The 19,049-nt window shown below is 48.5% G+C and overlaps 1 long non-coding RNA gene across 1 annotated transcript; it reads right to left on the bottom strand.

Annotated features, from left to right (window-relative positions):
* Positions 1 to 4,650: 4,650 nt before the first annotated feature.
* On the bottom strand, positions 4,651 to 14,130 carry LOC144249772 (uncharacterized). The gene is made up of 4 exons (XR_013342299.1): positions 14,054 to 14,130; positions 12,747 to 12,846; positions 7,603 to 7,765; positions 4,651 to 4,827 (listed from the first exon to the last, which is right to left on the bottom strand). It is a non-coding gene; the product is annotated as an uncharacterized LOC144249772 (long non-coding RNA).
* Positions 14,131 to 19,049: the final 4,919 nt, after the last annotated feature.

Genomic DNA, 19,049 nt, shown 5'->3' with positions numbered 1-19,049 from the left:
CAGTCCTTCCCTCTCAGCAGCTTTTGGACCCTGGTCCCATCATTGTGCAACTCATGGTGTGCCCAGTCTTTTCTGGAAAGTAGGGTAGCATCTAATCTCTAGGGTTTATTGTGTCTATTGGCCCATAACACCCTCTATTCTCTCTGAAACCAGAGATGGGACTCACAGGTGGCTAAAGCACAAATGTAGAGATGGGATAATCACAAGAAAGGGAGAGACAAAGAATGCACCCTAACTCAATCAGGCCTGTGTCCCACACAGGGACGTGGCCAATGTCCGTCCCATCGTGGCTGCAGTTCCCTCTCTACACCATGGCAAGTTGGAGGGGACTGAGATGCAGAGGCTGCTCCCCTCTGCCTTACAACTTCCCAAGGCTTCTCCTAAGATTTCAAAAGGGCCAAGTGTGTCTAGTGTTGGGGTCTCACAGAGACTCCGAGGTACCACAGCATCCTGCTGCCCAGAACCGGTTCACCCCTCACCTCAAGGGGGCTCAGCCTCTGGATTCATGGGAATTGAAGTGGGTACAGGTGATGGGATATCACCTCCAAGACTGAGTTATGCCAAGTCCATGACCCCTGTCTGCATCCCTGTCTCCAGCACCACTCCCCCCTCTCTCTTTCCTCCTCAGAGCAAACAAATCCATTTAGCAAGTGTGTCCTGTGATAAAGACATGACGGTCACCCATCCTCTCATTACAAAAACACTGAGGCTCAGCCAACATGGATCCTACAGGGAACACAGGCATAAACTCAGACTCCGATCCTCCCAGCCGAGCCTCAGTGGAGCCTGGACTCCCAGCCTCCTGAGTCAAGGAAACAGAGGTGCCTAGCCGAGCCACCTTGGATGCAGCCGCACACAAACTGAACTCATCAATGCCCCTTGCTCTCAGTTGTGAGTAAGAGGGGAAGTGGTGTTTCACAACCCTGGACATCCAGTGCAGTCTCCAGGCTTTGGGGTGTGCCCTGGCCTCTGTCTATCTGCCCAGGCTCTCCAACCCACACTGGCCTCTTACCCAACCTCCTCCTAGGGCCAAACTCAATCCTGCCTCTCAATTTCTGCTGCCTTCCCCAACACACTGCTCCCCAAAATGAGCAGGGCTGGCTCTCGGTTATCATGCTGGTGCCAGCAGCAATGCCACCCCACTGACAGAATTCTGAGTCCCAACCTAGGCACTCCAGCTGTCTTTGCCACACCTGGCCTGTTTGGGCTCTGGCTCTTGCTCTTTTCTTTCATGTGCATGTGTTTTGAGGTTTTGAGTTTCTCCCACTGCAGAACTGCAGCTGTGGCAGGGTAGAGCTCATGAGGGTGACATTCTGAGCCACATCCAATCCCATCAGGACTGTTCACTGGGGTGACTGCTGGAACACAGTGATGAGTGAACACATGGGAGGTGGTTGGACCCACCTTGCCTCTGAGTGGCTTCCTTTCAGGACAGGAATGTAGGGATGGGAGCCCCTGGCGCGGGATGCTTTGCACAAGGCGTGACCATGGGCTCTCTTTCCTGGCAAAAATGGCTCCACTCAGCATGGAGAGCACTGTCATTCCTGGTGGCTAACAACAGCCCTGGACCCCAGAAAGGAACTCACACTTAAGTTTTACGTCTGAGTGTGCGTGTCCTCGAGGAAATGAGGTCTCCTGATCCCAGATGCAAAGGGGTAAGTCCTCTAACTCCAGGGGCCATGAAGGGACATCTGAGTTTCCCTCGTCCTTCTTTCCCTCTCTGAACCCAGGGTGTCCTCACACTAACCACAGTTAGGACCCTGGCCTCATTCCCCAGTGAGGATCATTAGGCTCCATAAAGGACAGTCTCTAAGATGCTCAGTGGACCAACACCCTCTGCACAACCCATAACCCTATTCACCCAAGAGGCAAGAGGATTTCTATTCAGGAAAACCAGGAAAGGGAGAGCCTTTCTCAAGGACACAAGGACATTAGTGAGTGAGGGAGTGATTAATGGATGGAGAACTATTTCCAACACCAACTTCCAGGAGCATATATGGCCCCCTGGAGAATTCTGCAGTGTGTTGGTGATTAAGGAGAATGTGTGAATTCAGGGGTCACTAGGTCCTCTCAGCCATAAGGAGGGAAACTGCCATAAAGGAACTAGGACAAGGGTGCGAGGAATGCTCACTGGTGGGAGATCGGAAGGAAGGAAAGTGTACTCATTAGAAAAGTGTCGCCTGAAAATTCTTAGCCAGCCAAAAGTCGTGCGAACTTGTGTGGGAAAAGAGTCTTTGCACAGTGATGAAGCTAAGAGCTCACATGATGGAACACAGCATCAACTGGGACCAAATCCAATATCTGATATTCTTGTAGGAAGAGGAGAGTCTGGACCCAGATACCAGGGAGACTTGGGGATACCAGCTATGTGAGGTTGGAGCCAGGGCGGGATGCCCATATGGGAACCACAGATCATGGGCAGCAATAGGAGAGTGGGCAAGGGCTGGGAGAGTTGGGGAGACAGTCCCCTTGAAACCTGGGAGGGGTTATGGCACTGGGACAGCCCAACACCTACTGTGTTGAGCCTCTGGAGCTCAACGGAAGACACTTCCTCTGTTGTCGGCCACCCAGTTAACAGGGTTTGGTTGCAGCAGCCTAGGACCCAGCTGAAGGTCTGAGCATGTTGGCCATGCAGGTTGGATCTGGACCACAGACACCCTCATCAGAGATTGTAGGGTCTCAGCCCTGAGGCAAGACAGGCACTAAGTCAGGCCAGGTGGGGAAACGGATAGGCACACACCCTGGGGGCTGGTGCCTGTGTTACTGGGAGCACTTCTGATCCCAATTCCCTGATCTGCTGCCAACACAGGCTACAGAGGAGGGTACAGAAACACAGACCACGGATCTGCCCCACTCAGTGGGCCCAGGCCAACACCACACCCAGCAGCCTCGTGCCATACCCAATGAGTCTCGAAGCGGCCCCCTCTTCCCATCCTGAGAGCTCTTCCCTTCCTCATGTGCCAATAGCTCCCTACTGTCACTGGCAATATCTACTCTGTGAGATGTCAACATCCGTGGGTACTGTTCTCTCATCCCAGGACAGTGTGGTCCCACACACCCTGGTGAAATGGGCCACCTGGAGGCTGGACCTGGAGGTTGTTGAGGCTGAATGGCAGCGGTGGTCCTCTGGCACTTAATATTATTTAAGTTAAAAAAAAACAAAAACAAAAACAAAAAACGGGTCTTGGTGCTCAAAAATGTTTGATTTGCATATTCTCATCCCCTAACCCCAATATTTTCATTATTTCCTCACATATGAAATCTTACTAGCATAAAGGTAATTTCGTATTAAACAAAGTGGATTGAAATAACATTGGTAAAAATAATCAATCACCATACTTTCAATTTTTGTTCTGCTTTCCTATTAGAAACCACTTGGATACAAGAGAACAGAGGACAGACTCATGGAAATGCTTGAAATGACAAGAAGCTCCCACTCAAGCTCAGCATTCAGTCCTGGACAGGGTAAGACCAGGCCACTTTGACATCTGTGCCAAAGAGCCTACCAGACAGAATCCTCTGACTGATCCCTGACTGAGCCATAGGAACTGGCTAGAAAAGCCTTCACATCCTCAATACATTCTTCACGTCAGAATACTTGACAACCATTGATATCCATCTCTCGTTAACTTGCTCCCCAGCCAACCATTCTTCAACAAATTCAAAGGAGTAACTCATGCAAGCACACAGAAAGGGGTGTTCACTACACACATCCATGTGCGAAAAAGACAACTGGTATTTCTTGTTTGGGCTGTTTCAAATGAAATCCCTTCTGCATGACCTCCACAAACCAAAGGAAAATATTTGTGAAATTCCCACGTAGAAGACAAGATACACTTGCCAAGGAGGCAGTGGCAAGAATTTTGACACTCCAAATGTAGAGTGTGTGTTTAGGAAGCAGTCACAGTTTCCATGAGAGAGTCCCATGAAATCAATTAGGAAGATCCATGCTCTAGCCCTACCATGCAAGTGATGTGACTTGAAAGAGTCACTTAGTCTTAGTAACCATCATCACTAACAACTAAGTCAATGAATAAAGGTCCTCAGGTGCCAAGCTACAAAATGTGGGATGAGCATGGATGAGGATGGGTGGGAGAAGTCTCCAACTCTAACACAATTAGGGAAGGATGTGCTGACCTCAAGTGGCTGGGGGGCTGGGATCCTGCCACAGAGGGGGATTCCAAACCTCACATCCCCTGACCCAGGCCAGAAGACCAGGTAAAGTCCAAGGACCCTGGGGTGGCCCAATGGCAATAAAGGTCAAAAGGAACTAGGGATCTGCCTGGACCCTCAATCCCCTACTCTGAGCAGGGCTGCATGACGAGGCCAGAGGCCATCCACAGCAATCTGCCTTTACAGGAAAACTGAGGGACTGCAGGCTGCCTCTGGCTCACTGAATCAGGGTGGTGTTTTCATAAAGCAAGACCACTTCCTCACATTTGACCAGCAGCTCATGCGCTAACAGCACAATGGCTGGCTTGACCCAGGCCCTGAGAAATGAAATAGAAAATCCATAGCAAACACATCTTTAGCTCTTCCACATCATCAGGGGGTGTGATTCATTTCCGTCAACAAACAGTCTGAAATGGTGTCTAAACATGCTGGGGACTCACCTCTGTGTGGAACTCTTCAGGAAAAAGGGGATCAAATCTCATGAAGCAACTCTTCTCTCTTCTAGCCCATGGGCAATGCAAGGAACCTGCATGATACCAGAGGCTCACTTCTCTCTTCTCATGTCTTCTGGAAAGGATTCATTAATGCTTCCTTCAAGGTGAAGCAGAAGCCTGCATTCCCAGCTGCACAGAAGTGTCTGAGGGCACTTTCTCCCTTAAAACCCAAGAAGAAAAAACAGGTCATTAAACAGGCATATGGATTAGAGTATGTGATCAATGATCCTCCCTGTAGCCTTCCACATGACTCTCTTCCACATTCACAGAGCAATGCTTGGCCATTCTCAAAGACCAGGAGACCATGATGCTCACCACCAGGAAGTCATTAAAGGACTCCAACAGAGCAGCATGGATTGCAGAAGGTGGCACACCAAGGATCTTCAGCTCTGCTGCTACAACACAAGAGCTTAACTTCAGTATTGACTTTCTGCCACCTACCAAGTATGATATTAGTGTCAAGCACAACATGCAGACATGCCAGTAGCAGGTGACACCCCACATCCATTTACAGAAGTGGGCAACATCTGCATTGGAACAAGGAAGTATCTTATCCTTACTGATAAAAATCATAAGAAACAAAGAATAAAATGGATGCAAGACTTCTCCTTTCACTATTATGTAGCTGTTGGAATTCCCTATTAAAAAATACCTCCTCCAAAATAAAAAGTATCTCAGACATGTGTCAATTATTCAATGGATGCCATTTTAAAACTATGGCCTTTACTTAATATTTATGTATGCTCTAGCCCTGCCTAATGCTCTTTTAGAAAGGAGCACATAGAATTGGATCTTTGAAAATCTCACATTTGCTGATAAATATTACTGTCTATGTCAGACATGGTGAAGTGAAAAGTGGGACTTTGGATACTCAAAGAACACAATGTTGTGGGATTGGTGTCCCTGACTCATAGACAGTATGTGGTTTCTATGAAAGCCAGTGAGGGAGCAGAAGTAACGAAGCTCATTGAACAGATAACCTCAGGGGATACTGGCAAATAGGCCAAACTGAAGAACATATTCCAGCTAATATTGGTATTTGGGCTCCTGAGCCCAGACTGGCTGTTCAAAAAGGTGCCGACAGGCAGTGTTCAGGTACAAAATGTCTACCATTTAAAGGTGGGCAACTAGTTACACATCTGAAAAAATGGTCTGCCATCTTATGAATTTCATTTTAACAACAACAACAACAAGAAAAAAAAAAAAACAGACAATTGTGGGAGGCCATCCTCGCACGTGATTTGACTTACCTCCCTGGCTGGGTGAGAGGCGCTCAAACACAGTTGTGTCAGAGCCATTCCCCACCCTTTCCCAGGTCCGAGGGCTTGTCCATGCAGAGGCGTGCCTGGCCACTGACCTGAAGACCCAATCGTTGTCCTTGACCTTGGGATGCTGCCCCCCTTAACCTTCACTGGATGGGATTTTCCCTTGAATTTTTTATTCCCCAATAAAAGCTCACTCCCTGCGTGCTCTCCCTCTCTCCCTAGTCTCTTGTGTAAACCTCGCCACCACATTAGGTGGCTAGAAGTGGGAGCTAGGAGAAGCCGACGCAGAGCTGTGTGAAAGGTAATGAGAGTCTTGTCTCTTTAATTGAAAACTCACTAGCAATTTCTTATGAACTGAACCTTCTTTCATGAAGCTCGAGCTGGTCGCAAGGCAGAAACAATGAGACATATAAAGATAAAACCTTGTCTTCACCAGGACGCCTAGAAATAGGTTTTATTTGGCTCATGCAAATATCTTTCAATAAAAATTCTGATTTCTGAAGGAACCCATTCAATTTTATAATGCACAGATCACAAGGTTTTCTTTACAGAATATTCTCTACTTCTTCTTAAAGCCTCACATAGAAAATGTCTCACAGGACATCTGAGGGGAATGACCCAAAGGATGAGAGAATGGCTGGAACCGTTCTCAAATGTGCCCATATAGCCTAAAGTGTAAAGGCATCTAATTGTACTCTAAAACAATTATGAACCTATTTGGTCCATTGTTAATAAATATCACCACTTTACCACTTGAACCAAATCACAGAAAATTGGAAACAGATGATCATTGGCTTTGATACCTTTACTTCCATTTCATTACCCAGAGATGATCAACTCTATCCTTCAAATGATGCAAATTTATTACAGAATGCCTAAGATCCTGAGGATATATTTTGGCTCAGCCCATGGTATTGCTTCATTATTTTATTATTTTGTAAGTAATAAAATCTAACTTCATGTTGGATAATATATTCAAGCCATGAAAATATCATCCAACATCATTCTTCCCATTAGCCCAATTTCTGTGCATGCTCACTTACTCTTTAGGAATTTTACTAATTATTTGAAGGTTCTAGAGGACCTGTTAGACTCCTAAGGGACAAACCATCCAACATACTCCAGAGAATGTACGAGTGCCATAAGAAGAAAATAAGGTCAGCCTACAGCAATGGGCAGCTGCCTGCCCTTGGCTGGGAGGAGCACTGGCGATGGCACCAGGGCTGCTGGGCAGCAGAAGCCTCCACAGCCCTGCAGGGAGCCTGGAGCACAGCTCTGCAGAAACATGCTCAGCCCTGGACAGATGCACATGAGTTCCCATCACAGGCTAGAGTGTGACCATCCCAGGTGCATGCCTGTCATGCCAGCCACCAGGGAGGCTGAGGAAGAGGAACATTTGAGGTCAGCCTTGGCAATTAGACCTTGTGGCCAAGGGGGAAAAAATTATAAGGGTCTCTGAGGATGGAGCTCAGGTAGGTCACTTGCCTAACAGGCTCAAGGACCTGGGTTCAATCCCCAGAACCACACATACACCAAAAAGTGACCTTGGAACATGGTTTAAAATGATGGGTCAGAAGGAAACAAGAGAGGGCTTTTAAAGCGAGGACTTAAAACAAAATCCATAGGTGCAACAGGAAAAGGAGACACAGAGTCAGTGACACCTGAAATACCTGGGCGGGTCTGTCTTTTAAACCGCCTCCTGCTCCCCAGGTCACACTGGGCTCCTCAGTCGCCCTCCCCTCTCCAGGGAGCCTGCAGGTCAGGCCACCTCTTCTCCTCTGAGGTCCATGGCGCAGGCCACACTGCTGAGGCCACCGCATCCTGAACAGGACCCTGCAAATCAAAATCCACCCAGCTGTGAACAGCAGCTCCGCCAAGGAAAAGCCCTCAGGTGAGAACCTGGACAGCGGGGTGGGTGCCGTGGGGACCGCCCTGGTGGCTCCAGGGGACAGGCAACCAGGGACCAAGGCTCCAGGGCGGTGGCAGAGTCCTCCAGGGGTCCCACTCTCCTGTGGGCGAGTAGACCCTGGCTGCTCCCGGCCAGCTCTCCCTCCCCCACCTCTAGGCGGGAGCAGCCTCAGCCCTCTTTGAAGCCACTCAGGTTCCCACGTCTACTCCTGACCTAGGACTTGAAGACTGTCAGCCTCAGTGCCTCGTGCACCCAGCAGTCATGCTGCGACTCCAGAGGCTGTTCTGCCCCAGGCCCCCATGGCCTGTGTTCCAGCTGCTGCTGAGTAACAGTGGTGGCTGTGTTGTGCAGGGGAAGGGTGGAGCCCTCCTTCCTTCCTTCCTTCTCACCCCCTCCTTTGCTGTTTGCTGCCCACCTCCCTGTTCATCTGTCTGGCAGGCACGGCACTCCCACAGTGGGCACGCCTTTCCTTCTGGCACCTTCCCACTCCATGAGGCAATGCTGCTTACCTTTTTTTTTTTTTTTTAATTCCTTTAGAGAAACCTCCTGATTTTTCCAAACCTAAGATGGCCAGAAAGTTCTGTGTCACCAAAGGTTAGCTGAGTTGAAGAAGTAAGAACATATCCTCTTGACCTCACACGGGGACCAGCAGTCTCTGGTGGCAGAGGTGCTGTGATTGGGGTGAATGGGCCTCAGGTAGGCCATATCCTATTTATTTTTAGCAATAATATAACAGCATTAAAAGAGAAGAAAAGAATGCATCAAGGAGAGTAACTAAGAACAGAGTAGGGACAAAGAGCATGAGAAGAAGATTAACATTAAACAGGGATGAGAGGTGGGAGGGAAAGGGAGAGAGAAGGGAAATTGCATGGAAATGGAAGCAGACCCTCAGGGTTATACAAAATTACATACAAGAGGAAGTGACGGGTAAGGGAAAAATAATACAAGGGGGAGAAATGAATTACAGTAGAGGGGGTAGAGAGAGAAGAAGGGAGGGGAGGGGAGGGGAGGGGAGGGGAGGGGAGGGGAGGGGAGGGGAGGGGGGATAGTAGAGGATAGGAAAGGCAGCAGAATACAACAGACACTAGTATGGCAATATGTAAATCAATGGAAGTGTAACTGATGTGATTCTGCAATCTGTATACGGGGTAAAAATGGGAGTTCATAACCCACTTGAATCAAAGTGTGAAATATGATATATCAAGAACTATGTAATGTTTTGAACAACCAACAATAAAAATTAAAGAAATAAAAAAGAATGCATCAAAAAGGCAAAGGGAAGTCCATTTCTAGCACCGCCACACACACGTGCACATAGCTTGCTTCTGCAGGCCAGCACTTCTTGGTGCTCAGAACTCAGAGTTCAAATTCGGAGCTTCCCCTCCCCTAAGGGGCTGAGAACCTGATCACTGCAAATTGAACCCTTTGTACAAGAGCTCCAGAACGAGAAAGGTAATTCCTATTTAACCCTGAGAGAAGGCTAAACAATATAGAGCACTAAGTTAGATCTGGAATAGCTCCAGAGTCAGAAAGCCAAGCCTTAGGGAGCCTGAGACACCTGTGTGCTCCCTGCCACATTGACAGCGCCCCCTAGCCTGTCCCAGCCCAGCCAGCTCGCTGAACAGTCTGCTGGGCCCCTGTGCAGGACCCTGGAGCTCTCTCCAGAGAGCACGGGTCTGCCCAGCTTCATCCTCATTTTCAAGGTCTCCTGACACCCACAGGCTACACTCATGTAAGACTGTGGGCTGGGGCAGCTAGGGCCCTAGGGGACAATGGGCTCTGAGACAGATACTGGGCTTCCTGCTCTTGGCGCTGCTGCTCCACTGTTCTGTGCTCGCTGGCGTCCTGGAAAGACCCCTCCTGTCTCCTGTGAGCAGAGACGTGGCTGAGCCAAGTTGGAGCTGGTAGGCAGGGCAGGTGGGGCTGGAGGTGGATGCTCCTTGGAAAGAGAGGAGAGGGCTGCAGGTGCCACACTCGCTCCCTTCTCTCTGTAGGTAGCAGGATGGGTGGCGAGGATGCCCAGTTGGGTCAGTCCTGCCTTTGCCCCTCCAGGTTCTCAGGCAGGGCAGCCACATCCTAAAGTTCGCATCCAGCCTCTGACCTTGACCTACGTACACAGCAGCCCATGGTCCACGGCTTTGGAAAGGCCTAGGGCCTCTGGCTTCACTGCCATGGCCTGCTGTCGGTGAGCCAGCCTGTCCCTGGGTCACACCAGCAGGGTGCCCAAACCCACCCTTAGCATCACCAGGGGCGCACACGGCAGGATCCCGCCATGTGCAGAGGCAATGCCAGGACAGCCCTCAAGTCTGGGTAAGTGGCAGGGGCGGCAGCAGCAGGGCTCCTGAGAGTCATGCTCTGATACCAAAGGTCTGGGTGCCCGGTGCACTATACTCAAGCAAGAGCCTCAGTCCCTGAGGTTGGGGACAAGGACCCAGGGCCCTTCTTAGTAAGCCAACACACAGAAGAGTGCTCCTAGTTTCATCCACCCCCTGCACCACAGTCAAACCTGACCTTGAGATGGTGAAAGGACCTAAAAGCTAGTATCTGGAGCCACAGAAACTGCCGGAAGCGCTGTGCTGACAGGGCTGCGTGGGTGCCCTGGGCTCCCGGAGGAGCGGCTGGCAGCAGCAGAAGAGGGAGAACTAGGCCCCATGGGATCCGGCTGCCCCTGACAAAGACCGCTACTGTGCTGCTCTCCTCACACTGGGAAAAAAAACACAATTTTCTGAGGAAAGATTTGCCAAAAAAGGGCCACGAACATCCAGGAAAGAAAAGAGAGGCGGGGCAGGTAAGGAGAGAGATGAATCCCCAGGAGCACGTTATTAACAGTTACTGAAAGACTCAACACCGTGTGTGATGACAAGCACCTGTCAGCTCTGGAGAAGGAACAGGGGATATTTAAAGCAAGGCCCTGACCCAGGGGCGGAAGCCACCACTCAGGCTGCTTCCCCTGCTGCTCCCCAACCTGCATCAGGCTCACCGTCTCGTGTCCCCTGTATGACCTGGAGGAAGGCCCTCTTATCCCTCCAATCGGTTAACAACTGTTTTAAATTCCTCAATCCTACCAGCTGCGTTGCATCTCTTCATTTGAACAAATTTCAGGAAATGGCACCACATATCTATCTGGTGTGCACTGACATTTATTTGGATATAAAATAATTATGATATAGATAATTATAGCCAACACCATTGTGTTTCCCTATAGCCAGGGACTATAAATATGGACTAAGTGTTTTATATACTTGCTTTCAATTAAACCTCATTACAGCTGGAGGGAATTGATATTGCTATTATCCCCATTTTAAAGAGGCAGCCACTGAAACCCCGAGAGAAGGTTACATGACTACAGGGCATCCAGTGAGAACTGGAAGCTCTGGGATCTCCCCAGGAAAAGGCAAATGAAACCATGGTGAGAAACTGCTGTTCACTTTTTAAACTGGTCTAAACAGAAAAATCATACCATATGCTGCCAAGAACACGGAATCACTGAAACACGTGCACAGTGAGGGTGAGAGGGTCAATGGCACAGGCGTTCAGGGAAGCAGCCAGACCAACACCAGATGTAACAGCAAACCCTTTGCTAGGCAGTCCTACTTGAGATGTAGGTAGCCTCACGTCCACACACGCAGAAACGTGTATGCAAATATTTAGAGCAGGGTTATTTATAGTTACCCTAACCTAGAAAAACCCAAATGACCACCAACTAGAGGATGATAAACACATGGTGGCATGTCCATCAAATGCAGCAGTTACCATTTAGAATGAACAGGAACAAATCACTAACACAGGCAACAGCGCGGACGAGCCTCGGATGTATGATGGTCCAAGACGCCAGACTCAGAGGCCGCAGGCCGAAGGCCGCATGAATCCACCTATGTCATCTAGGAAAGGCCAAAGTGCTGGGGAAGAAAACTGAGGAGTGCTTCCCCGAGGCCGGGGCTAGGAGCTGACCACAGAGGGACACAAAAGAACCTTTGAGAGCAAAGGGAATATTCTTTGGATTGTGGTGATTGTCATGTGATCGGTACATTTGTCAAAACTCCAGGAACTGCAACCCCCAAAATCATAAATTTTACTGCATGCAAGTCAAACCTAAATAAACCTAACATTAAAAAAAAAAAAAAAGTTCATACTGTAGTGACTTGGCCACATCAGTGTTTATAGCAGCTCAATTCACACTAGCCAAGCTATGGAACCAACCTAGGTACCCTTCAACAGATGAGTGGATGAAGAAAATGTGGTATCTATACACACAAGAGAGCATTACTTAGCCTAAAGAAGAATGAAACTATAGCATTTGCCAATAAATGGATGGAACTGGAGATTATCATGCTAATTGAAATATGCTAGTCAGTCCCCCAAAACCAAAGGCCAATGTTCTCTCTGATATGCAGATGCTAACGCACAATAAGGGGAGGGGAGGGAAGAAGAAAAGTTCATTGGATTAGACAAAGAATATGAGGGGAAGGGAGAGGGGCTGGAAATAGGAAAGACAGCCAGAATGAGTGGGACGTCACTTTCCTGTGTTCATATATGAACCCCCAACCAGTGGAACTCCACACTATGTACAACCACAAGAATGTGAAGTCGCACACCATGTATGTAGGATATGTCAAAATACATTCTCCTGTTCTATAAAACCAAAAAGAATAAGTAAAAAAAGATTTCCCTGAAGATAGGCCCAGGCATTGGGAAGTCTCATTTGTTCAAAAGTAGCTGAAGGATTTATTACCAAGTCTGTCACTTGAGCTAAGTGGTAAAGAAGAGTAAATGATGCTAAGCTTTATTATTTTTCTATTTCTCTTCTGCTCTTTGGCAAAAATAATTAATGGGGGAAAAAGTAACTGACAAGAGACAGCCAAGCAGGGGGGACCCAAGGCAGATGCCACCTGGAGCGGGACGCACCTGAGCATGCTCCGTGACCTTTGGGTGAGAGACCTCAGTTTCACCAGGAGTTGAGGCTGCCTCCGCATGGTCATCATCTGCTGGAAAACACTGCCTTGCGCTGTCAAAACAGAAACAGACCCATATCTGTCAGCGCTCGGAACGGGCGTTTGGTAAGACTATTAAGTGAGAGGTCAGCACAACTGGTGGTTACAGCAGGCAGGAGGCGCCCACATCCCTCCGGCTGTCAGAAGAGACCTGGGGGTGACAGCAACCTGGGGCCTCCCTACAGCACCCCCGGCCACTAGGGCAGATGGCCGCAGCAGCACGCAGGGAAAGGGGGAAGGGCACATGCGGCCCCAGGAAGAAGCACCTGCACCCAAACCCCAACTCCTTCCTGTTCCAAGGAGGAGAGAGCCTGGCACTGGGGCAGCAGCCAGGGTTGGTGTCCTGGACCACACAAGGATGGGAGGGCTGAGGCGTGCGAGGGGGCTCCAGCCGTCAGCCCACAGCTCCCCGAGGGAGGGCCCATCTGTGCTGCCCTCCACTCCCTTCCCTGGTGTCCCCTGGCCAACAGACATACTGACGGGTGCTCCATCTTCCTGGAGGGTGGCTGGAGGGTGAGGTGGCATGCATGTCACGATTTCAATGCCTACACGCCCTGACCCTGAAATGGGCCATCTCTGAGGCAGCCGGCTTCACTCACTCTGTACCTGCCACAGCATCAGCTCAGCGTTCAGCGACAGAACTAACGCAGGGCCCCATTTCTCACGATTTTCAACATTATAGTCTTACACGTGCTACCAAAATAACAATCACTTAGGTAAAAATGACTAAGATCACATCACCAAATGGCACATCTTAAAACATGTGAATCCAAGTAGAAACTGTCATGCTTACTGGAATATGGCTGCCTTCTCTGAAGCCTCTGCCATTTGTTTCATCTTTAAGGAAAAGGAGGTGCCACGGTTTGGATCTGAGGTGTTCCCCAAAGGCCCACAAATGAAAGGCCTGGTCACCAGCCTGTGGCACTGAGGGAGAAGGTGTGGGACCTTTAAGAGATGGGGCCTTATGGGAGGAGGCTAGGACACTGGTCAGTTGAAGATACTGGACCCCAACCCTTCCTCTGAGTCCTGGCAACCATGAGATGAACAGGCCTCCTCTGCCATGTGCTCCCACCATAATGTCACAGGCTCAAAGCAACGGCCAAGCAATCATGGACGGAAACCCGCGAAGCAAAATAAACCTCTTTCTTCTGAATTTGATTATCTTAGGTACGTTGTCACAGCGACGGAAAGCTGACAGAAGGCAGCGCACCACTGCAGTACCTCTTCTGGACACTGAAGGGTCCACTTCAACACCTTTTTCATAAGGAGTGCCACCATTCAAGAAGAGCTCGTAAGTTCTGTGAAGGAATAACACACTATGATGGCTGCGCATGGCGGGCCTTCCGTAGACACCCGAACCAGAAGTGAAACATTTTTAGCACAAATGTATTCATTCTAATTATGTCTCATTGATGAGTGAGAATGGCAGTGTTGACCCTTCCATGGGGTGTCATCTCAGCAAAGAGACTCTGTCCCAAGCATCAACACAGGAAATGTACTTATATGAAAATGAGAAAGACTTTTGTTATTAACATGGGCCTGGGGCTGTAGCTCAGTGGTAGAGCACTTGCCTTGCACACGTGAGGCACTGGGTTCGGTCCTCAGCACCACATAAAAATAAACAAATAAAAATAAAGATGTTTTGACTTGAATGACTTGTTAATAGCAAGTAATTACTGTTTTTAAATGTGTTGAATCAATATTTGAAATTAAGCCATTATGAATTTACATGATTTTTAAAATAAAACAGTAACACAGATCGTTGTAAAATGTTGGAATGGGGGCTGGGGTTGTGGCTTGGAGGTAGAGCACTTGCCTAGCATGCGTGAGGCACTGGGTTCGATCCTCAGCACCACATAAAATAAAAAATTAAAATATTGTGTCTACCTATAACTAAAAAATAAATATTTAAGAAAAATGTTGGAATGGCATAGACAGGACACGTGAAAAGTGAAAAATTCCTCTGTCCTTCCCCCTAGTTCAGTAAGTCTCCTGCCCTGTCTGTCACCCACCCTGTGACTCCCTGTGCCTCACAATACACATCAGAATGCTTCCCTATCGATCGAGCTCCATCTCCTAGGAAATAACTGGGACCTCACTTTGCCAAGGTGGAATTTTGGATGTTTCCTTATTTTTTAAAGAATCATAAGAAACTTGAGTTTCTGTATTCACTCCTGATAATGGGGCGCCCCTCCTGCTCCGGCTAGGATGAGGCTAGAAACTAGGGTTCAGTGGTAAGGAGGCTGTGCAGGGCATGTTATCCAAGTTAATCCTCACCAGGAGCTTGTGGGGTAGGAATTATTCCCCCAGATTAAAGGTGGGGGGAATTTGGATACTGTGGCGCATACCTCCTGTTATACAGGCAGTGTGGGACCCAGCACCCTGAGTTTCCGTAATGACAAATTTAGAATCTGATCACTATCCTACCTACTGCTTGTCCATCTGTAGCCCTCGGTGAATGTCCTGTTTATATCCTAGACTTAGATCTTTATTTTCCCCATTTAAAAATTCATATGAGCTGGGTGAGGAGGCACATGCCTATGACCCCAGTGACTTGGGAGGCTGAGGCAGACGGATCACAAGTCAAAGCCAGCCTCAGTAACTTAGTAAGGTCCTAAGTAACTCAGCGAGACTCTGTCTCAAAATAAAAAATAAAGAGGGCTGGAGATGTGGCTCAGTGGTTAAGCACCCCTGGGTTCAATCACTGGAACCAATAAATAAATAAATAAAAATTCAGATGATCTTTTACTTACTAATTTTCAAGGGCTCTTTTTACGTTAGGGCTAACAACATTCCAACTTTGTGGTATGCATGATGATATTTGCTTCTAGCTTGCACTGTGCTTTTAAAGTTTAAATTTGCTTACAGGAGGGCTGGGCCTGAGGTAGAGCACTTGCCTAGCAAGTGCGGGGCCCTGGGTTCAGTCCTCAGTACCACATAAAAATAAATAAAGGTATTGTGTCCAACTACAACTAAAAAATAAATATTAAAAAAACTGCTAGAATTTCAATGTCCTACACAGATTCACAGAGGACCTGGGGACCCTGGACTTAGCTTTTGCACTGTTTTCAGCATGGTGGAATGTGCCAGTACTTCAGGGAACAGTCCCAGCAGGCAGACAGTGCGAGCATATTCTAGAACATGTCCTATGTGTCCTTCTCCCTCTCTGGGTGAGAGTGCGTGTGTTGCTTTCGTACACTACTTTATACAACACTAAAATCAACATTAAAAGCCCTCACCCCAAAAGCTGTTGACATGCCAACAGAACAAACCTGAGTTCCTTGATTCTAAAAAAAGAACTTCTACAAAATCACACAACTGCTAGGAATACACAGCGCACTTACTTTGCGGGTATCGGAACGCCACTGGCATCGAAGAGCCTGAGAAACACCCAGCCGCAACTTAACTCTCCTCTCTCACCCGTTGACTAGGAAATAAAACAAGTCTGAGAAACAACATCTGAACGAGTCAAATTATAAGCACATGCAAGCCCCTGAAAGGAACAAGACCAGTATCCCCGCTTAGGGCTAAGTAGTTCTGCCCCAGAAAATCAAATGAAACGTGGTGGGTCCCACAGTACAGCACAGGTGGCACTTTAAGTGATGCTCACATTTTGTCAAAATTGCCCTTGAAAATCCCTGAAACTAATGACGTGCCAACAGGTGCCTCAGGAGCTGAGCACTTCCTGTGGCATCACCCAGAGGCACATGGGTGCTCCTGGATCAGCAAGCTCTGTCTCCCTGCAGTGGACTGTGGGGATTCAGCATGCAAAGGCCTTGACACCTGGAAGTCTGCCCCACTGTCCACTGCCAGAGGCCACTGGGCCTGGCTCCGGGCTGCTCCTCTCCTCGAGCTGACTCATCTGCGACTCCCCTGGGTTTACTTGTCCTAAAGAAATATGGGATGATGCAGTACACAGGGTACCTGTGGTGGCTCTGGGCTACGAGGGGCCGGGTTCCTATACTGCATTTAGATGCTGCTAGGGGGTGGGAGATGGAGGGCTGCTAACATGGCCACGCCTCGGCTCCAGCAGTTCACATGACACCATGCTTCTGGTGTTCCCTGCACAGAACCGCCACTTGGCCAGGTCTCTCAATAAGAATTGCTGACTGCAGGGCTAGGTGCACTGGGTCCCGGGGTTGGAGTGCCACAGTGCTTCTGATCAATTTCTGAAAACCCCTTCTGTTCTGAATTTCTGTTCTCTAGGAGCTCTGGCGTTCACTGGTGCTACACATGTAAGCAGGTCCTGTTCATCTAATTGCCACTGAGAAAGCAGCACTGCATAAGAATCATGAGCACTGCCAGCTCGCTCCACCAGAGATGAAAATCCCACCTAGGGAAACCCTCCAGGACTTCACTCACAGACACACACACTCCAGCACTCCTTTTTTTTTTTCTTGTATTGGGAACTGATCCTCAGGGGTGCTTCACCACTGAGCCACATCCACATCCCTTTGAATTTTTTATTTAGAGACAGGGTCTCACTAAGTTGCTTAGGTCCTCTCAAAGTTGCTGAGGCTGGCTTTGAACTTGCCATCTTCCTGCTCAGCCTCCTGAGTCACTGAAATCACAGGCCTGCACAACGGCACCCGGCCTGCCAATTCCCTTTTAACTGGTATATTATAAAGTGACATTTATCTTGCGCCTGACATACATTGCGAATATAAGAAATTCCAAGTTCAAATAATATTCCCAGGTCTGGAGATGAAGAATTGGACCTGATAAAACAGTCGCCATGGAGCAAGCATGGCAAGATGCCAGTGACCCGGAACGATAAAGAAACGTGGGTTACTGACCACAGTGCACAGTGGGAAGGGGCGGTCTGTCCTGTCCAAGGCACAAGGCTTGTGCCTCTGCATTACCACAAAGGACTTTTAAGGAAAGTTAACAGCAGATGGACTGACCCATCCACACCACGGACTTGGTGAACACACTCAGCTCCCTTGTTGAGGGAAACACCTTTCTCTTCACTTACTTTTCTCCGAGCAGGGCTAACATACAACCTGTGCGGCAAACCACCCGGAGGTGCTCGAGGCCCACTTGGCATATGTTATAAGGTTTTTATGCCAATCGCTGTTCATTTTAAACAGAATTGAGTGGCTGGGCACACATGTCTGCTGGGCTTTCCTGATGCCTGCCTGGAACAGGCCCCCTCCCCTTGGGCTCCTCTCACCCCTCTCCCTACACAGCACATCCTCCCTTTCTTGCCTATAAAACCCTACCCGGTCTTTGAGGTCTAGTTTTCTTTTACAAAACCTCCTGAGGCTCAAGGGCTAGAATTAACTTCCCCCTCCTCTGTGTTTCCCAAAGCGCTTGGAGACCCATATCCTCACAGCCTGCCTGATCGGAGTAATCCATAGCGCACCCCCCCCCTCAAAGGGCGACTCTAAGGATTGAATACAGCAGGGACCCAAGGGCCTGTGCGTGGCTAGAGCATCCTAAGTAGAGAGCATTCTTATTATTTGCAGCTGTGTTTCTTCCCCACTGACATACAAGTAAACCCTCATGCACCTAGGAAGAATGTGGGCACGTAACAGATACCTCAGTTCATTCAGGAAGGTGACAAGCACTTAGTTATTCCTCCCAAAGCTCACCTTTATATCCTGAGAAAGCATGACACACAACTGTGCGTCACAGAACTGTGAAATGACAGACCCCAAAATATGTGGTGTGTCTCCCTGGAGGCAGCGAGGTCAGGAGGCCACGCTCACTTTCAGGCATTGTGCTGTAGTCAAGCAAGGATGCGTGCAGCACCCAGCGAGCTGCGGGCCTCACTCACAGCCAGTGCCCTCTCCATGAACCCCCATTTGTGTTAAGATCTTTATTAGGAGAAGGGTAATTAGGGTGCAGTAACAAAGGGAGTTAGTTGAGGGAGGGAAGTGAACACTCAAGTAATGAAACCTGGGGGTAGAAGTAGGTGAACCACAGACAATTTGTATTATAAAAAGAACAGAGAGACACCTTGGATTCACTAGCATCCATCCCTGCGAGCCTGACTCAGTGGTATAAACCTTAACCTCCTCCCAGTTCTGACAGTCCGGAGTGGACTGGTTCCCTAGGCGTCACCTTTCATTTCATCAGAGGAAAACATAACTGTCATTAGTGCAGTTGTAAGACTCCATTTCTGAAAAACACCTCACTTCCTAAATTTTATCTTCTTGTCTGCATTTTTCATCAAATGGGCATTTCCTAAAATTGAAATCCAATGAATAGGATG

Source organism: Urocitellus parryii, chromosome 12 (genome assembly GCF_045843805.1).
Source record: "Urocitellus parryii isolate mUroPar1 chromosome 12, mUroPar1.hap1, whole genome shotgun sequence".
Taxonomy (NCBI): domain Eukaryota; kingdom Metazoa; phylum Chordata; class Mammalia; order Rodentia; family Sciuridae; genus Urocitellus; species Urocitellus parryii.
Note: the sequence above shows the minus strand (reverse complement) of the source record. Positions and strands in the feature narration are given on the sequence as shown.